This window comes from Poecilia reticulata, linkage group LG16 (assembly GCF_000633615.1).
Source record: "Poecilia reticulata strain Guanapo linkage group LG16, Guppy_female_1.0+MT, whole genome shotgun sequence".
Taxonomy (NCBI): domain Eukaryota; kingdom Metazoa; phylum Chordata; class Actinopteri; order Cyprinodontiformes; family Poeciliidae; genus Poecilia; species Poecilia reticulata.
Genome location: NC_024346.1, coordinates 6,866,611 through 6,874,568, shown reverse-complemented (window position 1 = coordinate 6,874,568; position 7,958 = coordinate 6,866,611). Strand labels below are relative to the sequence as shown.

Below are 7,958 nucleotides of genomic sequence, written 5' to 3'. Positions count from 1 at the left end.
TTTTTTCATATTTGTTGAAACTGTTGTCATGTCCTAACCTGGTATCAGATAAGATGTGAAAAATTGGGCTCCTCTGCCTTCTCCCAATGCTCTGAGTGCTAACTAGAAACAACCAATCAGAGCCCAGGGGCGGGTCTTAGCGCTGTCAGTCACAATCTAGTGTGGCGACGCTGGTCAGCCTCTTCTTCAGCCCTTGGTCTCTGCTACTGCTTTTCCGCCATCAGCAGATCCGGCTGTGAATGCTCAGGGTAGTTAGCATAGCCACTGATGGCAGCGGATACGGTTTTCCTGTATAACAGTAAGTTGTTTCTCTGCCATCAGCACATTTACCAAAAATTAAATGAGGTTGAGTGACAGCGTTAAGACCCTCCTGGTGTAGCCATTATTCCTTTAACTTTAAAGTTGGGTTTTATTCTTCCAGCTGTAACTCTATGAACATTCAGGTCATTTGCCATCTTTTTCTATCTCTTTCCTGATTTATGCAAGGTAACAGGCTTTTCTGAACCTTCTAACAAAGCCTTTGACTAGGCCATTATTGTAAGATGCATAAATGAAACATTAAGTTCTTCCTCAAACAGGATTGGTGAAGGCCTTCATTGGTTAAATCAGGGGTGATCAAGACAAACCCCCCGATTTGCAAACATATGAAGAAATCTGTTCAGAGGGATGAGTAATTTTTAGACTTCATCATTGGAAGTAGTTCTTCATGTTGGAATTGGATTAAATATTTTTGTTTCATTAGGTTTATTTCCATTCTTAGCTTCTTGTAGTGTCATTTATTTCTTAAACATCTAAGAAAATTTCGGTTTTACCAAAATCCTTAATTGCTGTTGGGGTTGAATAACTTTAGATTCAACTGTACAAACAAGGACATTTAGTGTGCGGCGGTGGCGCTGGAGTAAAGCGCTCGACCCGTGTACAGCTATCACGGGTTTGAGTCCCGACCTGTTGACCTTTGCCGCATGTCTTCCCTCTTTCTCACAACCCAGTTTCTTGTCGAATTAAGAATTTAGATCTTTAAAATCCAATCTTCCAAGTTTGTAAAACACTTTTACTTTCTACAAGTCTAGTTTCTTTCCGAGTGTGTTTTTTTATTCATATGGAGACAACAACAACATGCTGACAGTTTTCAGTTTGATGTCAATAAGCTACTGTACAATTTTAATTTTTATAAATGTTCTGAGGTCCATGTTTCTTTTTTCAAGTTTCTGGATAAAAGGGATTCCCCATACTTCCGGAGCAGCGGTGCATATACCACGAAAAAAACCCAAAGAGAGCTGGAGAGCAGAAAGCGTTGCTATGAAGTACAGATACATCTGTGAGCATCCGATGATTGTTTGGCCCTATAACTAACACTGTTCTCTTAAAGCTTCAATGAGGAATACTGAACTGTGTCATGATTTTCTGACAAATGTCATGAATAAAAGCTCAATCTCTGAAGGTTTTCTCCCACATTAAATGATTTAACACAGATGTGGCGTTTCTACAGCAGTGTTTCCCAACCCTGGTCCTCGAGCCTTTAGATATTTCTCTGCTTTAATATGCCTGATTCAGCTGATTGCAGTTTAGCAAACACTTGTCAGTTGAAATCAATAACACCTAAAACATGCAGGGCAGAGTGCCTCGAGGACCAGGGTTGGGAAACACTGTTCTACAGGAGACTCTCATCATATTCACTTTTAGAAAACCAGATGCCAGTTATACTTATTTTTTTCCCAACTGATCGTGGAAGGGAAACGTCTTCCAGCTCCATTTATTGAAGCCGCACGATGAGTTAATTGCGAATTTTCTGGCCTCACCTCCGCCACTCCTGGAGCCGCGTGCGCAATATTTCGCTTGTCACAGTTTAATGAACTTCTGCACCTATATTTTTCTGTATTTGCCCTTCTATTTAGACTACAAATAGATTAACACAGCATAACATTTTCTGTATTTTTCTCTTGTTATTACTGCAGACTGAAATTAAACGTTCCATTTCAACCAAAGGTTCGAATGCGCTGCTAAACCAGATGTACTCTGTGCGAAAGGTTTATAATTTTTCTGTTTTATTTATTTTTTTGTTTTGTTTTGTTTGTTTTTTTTTCTCACTGGCTACCTGTCGTATTCAACAGGCTGCGTTCTTGCTCCCAATCGGGGGACGCCACATCAGGCCAAGGCAAACGTTCTACCGACTGGACCCGATCAGTCGCAGCACACCACACAGTACAGGATGATCGGTTACAATTATCGCAAGCGACAATCTCAGAAGATTGTCGTAAGGGCAAAATCGGGGCAAAAAATTGTGCAGTGTGAACTGGGCTTAAGGCCTACATCAGAGGACAGATAGTTGCCTACTCAGCAAAAATAAAAATAAAAAAACAGTATAATCAGTCAGCAGAACAATTATGGGGAAATTTTTCTGCCACAGTTCAAGAGCACACATTTTCAGTCTGAAAGCAGGACTTCATGTCTTTCTTCTCAAAACTTGTAATGATTGTTCCCAAAACTCCTCCTCTCTCACAGTCTCTGCTGGCTTTTGGAAACGCCTTTTGGCACAGTTGCCTGGCAACCTCTCAGCCAATAGAATGAAAGTGTTGGTGTGCCTGTGAGGCTACTATCGATTGTAGCAACCTAGAGCACTTTATAAGGGACTCCGTTAAGGAGTCTAGGTTAAAAATAGGCCATTTTATAACTCATGGTTTACATTAAAATAAGATTGAATGAATAAATTGAAATATTTAAAATATAATTTTTCAAAACAAAGCAATCTTAGAACTAATCTACAATAATGTTTACTTAAACAGAAGAATATAAAGGGAAATTAGATGCAAAACTTCAAACAAAAAAAAACTTCTAGCTTGAAGGTAAGTAGGAATATGTGATTCGAAGAATGACTTTTTGGTTATTTGGCAAACAAAATTAATACAAAATTGGGAAACTCCAAAATCATAGTTAACCAATATCTTTATCCCAAACATTAGTGTAAGAAACAAAAAAAATACTTAAACAGGTAAAATGAGGATCTTTTGAGATGCTGTAAAATAAGTAAATGAGCTAAAGCTTCTGGGTGACATTCTTGAAAAGATGTAATTCAGATAGACTATTTGAAAAGTAAAGATCAGCTGATGTGAAACCTTAAATTACTGAGAATAAAGTTGCTTTATTTCTTGGCTGAGTGGTCCATGAGCCGCCCACCCAGTTGTGTTCAGCCTGAATGAAGCTGTTGTTGCTTCCTGGAGCTTGTTAATGGAACAGAGTGTAACTGGGAATGACTGGTCTTAATGCAGAGTCTGTGATGGGTTTGATGAAGCGCTATGTAAATTTGACTTCACTTCATTGTCCAACCTATAGTGAATAGATGTGGTGATTTTTTTTTTCTTATTTTCAAACTTTGTAGAAACGGTAAATGTTTTGTTTATAACTAAAACAGAGATCAATCTAAGGAATCTTGCAGCGTCGTCTTATATTTTACTTGAGTAAGCAGAAAATCTGAAAAAAAGAAAAACAGTAACAAAACTACTGGTTTGATTTTAGGAAGATTTTAACTGTTACACAGCATTGGATAACTTTATTTTGACAAATACTGCAAAAAATAAAAAAAATAATAATGATAACATAAATGATAAGTGATATCAAATTGATATTTTAGCAGAATCATCTACTTGTACAGTGAGAAGATTTTTACTTAAGATTTTGAAGGTAATGTTAAAAACCCAGAGTGACATTTTCGGTTTTGAAACTCTAGAAATTTTTGCTTTATTGATCACAGCTTCCAATGACAATTGGAAACTATATTTGTGACTACTTTTTCTTATTCTTGAGGTTATTTGTTAGAATGAGGATGACAAAAATGACAATGCAAGTTTTATAAATTACAAGACAAATTTCGTCTCAACTGGTTACAAATACTTTGGAATTACAAAAAGGGAATTAACATTAACTAAAGATAAATTGTGGTCTTTAGCAGACTTGATCTTTCGTCATGGCCTATTGTAAATTTTTTTCTAATTTCATCCTCAGATAAAAACACGATTGCTTTTCCATTGAAATTGGTCTGTTTAAGTTGTCCAAAAGAAGGTGACAGAATAGGTATAATAAATGGGATTGGGTTATATTGGAAATTTACATTGGAAATTGTGAAACAGTAACATTGATTCAAGGTTCATTAAATTTACCAAAGCTAACTATTATCAAGGCCCTCCCTACTTTTAAGGCAGTATTATGCGAGTAAAAATGGCGAATTTGAGCTTCACCGGATTCATGGCCATTCTTCTTATGGCGCTTTTCAACAAAACTAAAAGTGATGCTTTGAGGCATGAATACATAACTTACTTTGTTAAACAACATTACATTAAGTTCCTCTACAAGGATTGTTAATATTTTTTATTCTTTGCCATTTTAACAAAATAGTAACAGATTCTTAAGGCACCTAAAAAAGCAGACTTTATCAGCCTAAAGTATACACTGAGATTTAAAACATACTGAAATTTCAGAATATTTAATAAAGTAAGCTTTAAGTGAGAATAAAAAAAATCTATTTTGAGCATGTATTTCAAATATACACAAAGTATCTTTAAAAGCATATTGTTTCATTGGTACACTTGAGCAAATGCATATTTTGTTAATGTTGGAGTTATTTATGCTTTATTTCTTTATCAACTAGGATTTTGTTAGTTTATTCTTAGTTTACTTTCTATTTTTTCCATTATTTACAAAGTTTATTTGTAGGTTAATAATTGTTAATTTTATTAATTTATTGTTTCATTGGTTTGGTAATTTATTTTCTAAGACGGGAAGAACTGTGGGTCCATTTTCTCTATATGGACTGGTATAGGACCAGCATGCATTGGGTTTGTTGCCTATGGGTTTTTACCAGAGCACAAGAGGCAGCAGGAAAACAATGAAAAGTCTGAACTTTGTAATTTGCTTGAAAATAAATCATACAGAGCAATCTTCAAGTTTGAACACTGGACTTCTTTTGCTTGCGTACGAAGCTTCACCCCAGCGCAGCAGTGGTGGCTCCTTGATTGTGATTGGTGCTGGCGCCCAAGTCCAGCAAGACATTTTGGGCAAGAGGCCACTCCTCATATTACTGTACATACTGTAGTTTATATGTCATCAAGGTCCTAATACTATCCTCCCAAAATGTGAGAAGCTTTAGACAGAGTGACAATATTATATTATATGCATATTTCATTGACACTTAACCTTGTAGATTACCAGTGAAGGTATCCAAAAGTGAACATACATAATTCAGCAAACCAAACATTTTGACATTATTATCAGAGTTGCTATTAACAAGAACCCAAAATAGAAGTCATGTTTGTTCATTTCTACTTTGTACAACATCATTCTGTCCACTCACTGTTTATCTGTCTTCCAGGAGAATCTTCAATGTACGAAAGTGTGAAAATGTGTCCAAAATTTGTAACTTTAATTAGTGATAAACAAGATTGAATTTAAACTTTTCAAGCCCCCGAACAATTCTTAGTGACCAAAATGTGAAAACATGGAAGGTTTGATTAAAACTAGAACCAGTCAGATTAATATGGCTTTATTTTTTCTCAGTATAACTTGGACATCAGATAAATCATAAACATATTGAGAAATTAAAAACAACAGACTGTTGATGCACTTCAACTCTGTAAGAACATCAGCCACATTTTTTAAATCAGAAATGTTTCATCAGCACATTGGGATCATGTGATTCCTGCTTCAGAAAGGTGAAGGTCTCTGGACATCCTGAAGGTAAACACCGACCAGCAGGCAGGAAGACAAACACTGATGAGACGTCCTACAACCCAGAGGAGCACGAAGAACCACGATGGTCTGCAGCGGCAGTTTACCAACATCTGAAAATATTATGAATGTGCGGTGCCACCATGCTATTCTGACACTATTAAGTTATTTGCAACACCCTGGCTAAAATTAGTGCATGTAAATTCAGCACTGTATTGCAACTTTTATAGTGGTTGGAAAACAAAAATCGGTGTTAGCTCACCCTGCAAAGCCACCTGTTTTCCTCCCGCTGCAAGGAGGAGATCAGATGTCGTCCTCACCACAGTCCAAGCAATCATGTCATGTTGTAGAAAAACGCTGTTTTGATTTTGATGATGCTGTATGCATAAACGTTTGTGCTCCTAGCTACACTTTATTTGATCTACATTTTGTGTTCTTGTGCTGACATGAATTTAAATATCTAATTGTGTACTAGTTTTGTCTGTTTTGTTGCTTTTACTTTTTAATTTTATTTGTTTTTGTGATAGCATTGTATGTTTTCTTTTTATACATTTCCCATTTTTAACATTTGGAAATGTTGAAAAATGACTAAGATCAATTATAACATTGTGTCTGAGTTGCTTTTGTTGTGCCAGAGTTTAATCAAAGTTAGGAAAAAGAATAAATTAACTTTCAGGATATACATGAGAAATACTCAGAATATTATCAGACTTTAAGTGAGTTGAAGAACTAATACCATTAGGATGAGTAATTTATTCAGATTCCAGTTCATCATTAGTCAGATTGCAATGCGACAATTCAGAAAACAGACCAAATATCTTAATAGAAATTCAAGAAACATTCAGAATATAAATTTTATGGACCTAATCAACTTTTTATGGGCACTGGATCATTATTGTAAGGGAACAAAATGGCAGATGAGACTGAAAAAGAGGCACATAGATTTGTAAATTTAGTTTTAGGTTTTAGTAAAACAAAAGTAGTAATAAAACAGAAAATGAAGGAGAAAATGCAAAAGCAATGTGAGGAAGAAAGAAAAGAATGTTGGTTCTATAAAATCCAATCAAAAACTAGAGAAATGAGATGTAAATGGAGGACGAGGAGAAGAGACAGTTACTTCTCGCCTCAGATTTGGGTGTAGTGGGCTACACAGCACTGTGTTTCAGAGAAACAGGATGTGCAACTAATTACACTCATAATTATGATGAAAAAAGATAAGTTGATTTAAGATTTAAGTAGAATTAAAGTAAATCTATAGTTTATTTATTTATTTGTTCATTAATAACTTGAAAAGTAAAATTAATCAGGTAATATTTCGTCAAATGAAATCAATAGATTATAATCTTTAGTGTCATTCTGTTACACATTTCATACCAGTCGGTGGCGGTAATGCACCAATGTCGTTGTTTGCCAACCGCCAATAACCACCACAGAAGAAGAAGAAGTCAGCATCGCAGCAACGCCATTACTGAATATTGATATCTGTTTTCACAGGTGGGTTAAGAGCACAAGTAACATATGTCTCATTTTTAAAAATGTGTGTAAGTTCAGGACGGTGTTTTATTAACAAAGATACTATTTTAAGATATTTTTGTGTGTTAGAAGTGACTGTTTACTGTCTCTAGCTTAAATACTAAATAGCGTTATTATAAACACGTTGCATGTTATTGTTTAATTTCGGGCATGCGCACAACATTGGAGAACAAAAAGACAACCGTTTATCTGCCGCTTCCGCTTCAAAACAATTCGGTTAACAAAATGAAACCTGGAGATGTAGGTATCATTAATCTAGTGCAGTTCGCCACAGCAAAGGGAAAATAACGCAGAAAAACCGTTGAAGATCAGCTCCAAACCACTCGTTCATTTTCTCAGTCCGTTGCCATAGAAATGACTAACAACAGTTACACTATTATATCAATATTCAACAGTAAAATCCGTTGCTTATGTATTAACCCCAAATTAAGGCTATTCCAAGTGGGTTTACTCTTGTGCCCAGCGCAGCACTGAGAAACTTCAGTCCCCGTCCACCTGCTAAATGGACGCCCTTCCGGTCTGTATAAATAACGGTCAGAGCGGACAATCAGCTCCCAGATTGATTATTTCTCCATCCATTTAGGCCAGGGATGTCAAAGTCAAATACACAGAGGGCCAAAAAAACAAATTTGCTACAAGCCGAGGGCCGGACTGGTTTAATGTTTATTAAAACATATTGAAATGATTGCACATAGCCTATTGAACCA

The 7,958-nt window shown here is 35.8% G+C and overlaps 1 protein-coding gene across 4 annotated transcripts in view; it reads left to right on the top strand.

The window, feature by feature from the left end:
• The window catches only part of LOC103477753 (trichohyalin-like), a 37,379-nt gene that overhangs the window by 14,967 nt on the left and 14,454 nt on the right, over window positions 1-7,958 (top strand). The window contains exon 1 of one of the 4 annotated variants that reach the window (XM_017309690.1): window positions 7,140-7,212. The exons of the other annotated variants lie outside the window; for them this stretch is intronic. The gene's annotated coding sequence lies outside the window, so the exon portion shown is untranslated. Of the gene's footprint in view, window positions 1-7,139; window positions 7,213-7,958 lie in introns of those variants that run through there. 4 annotated transcript variants of the gene reach the window in all.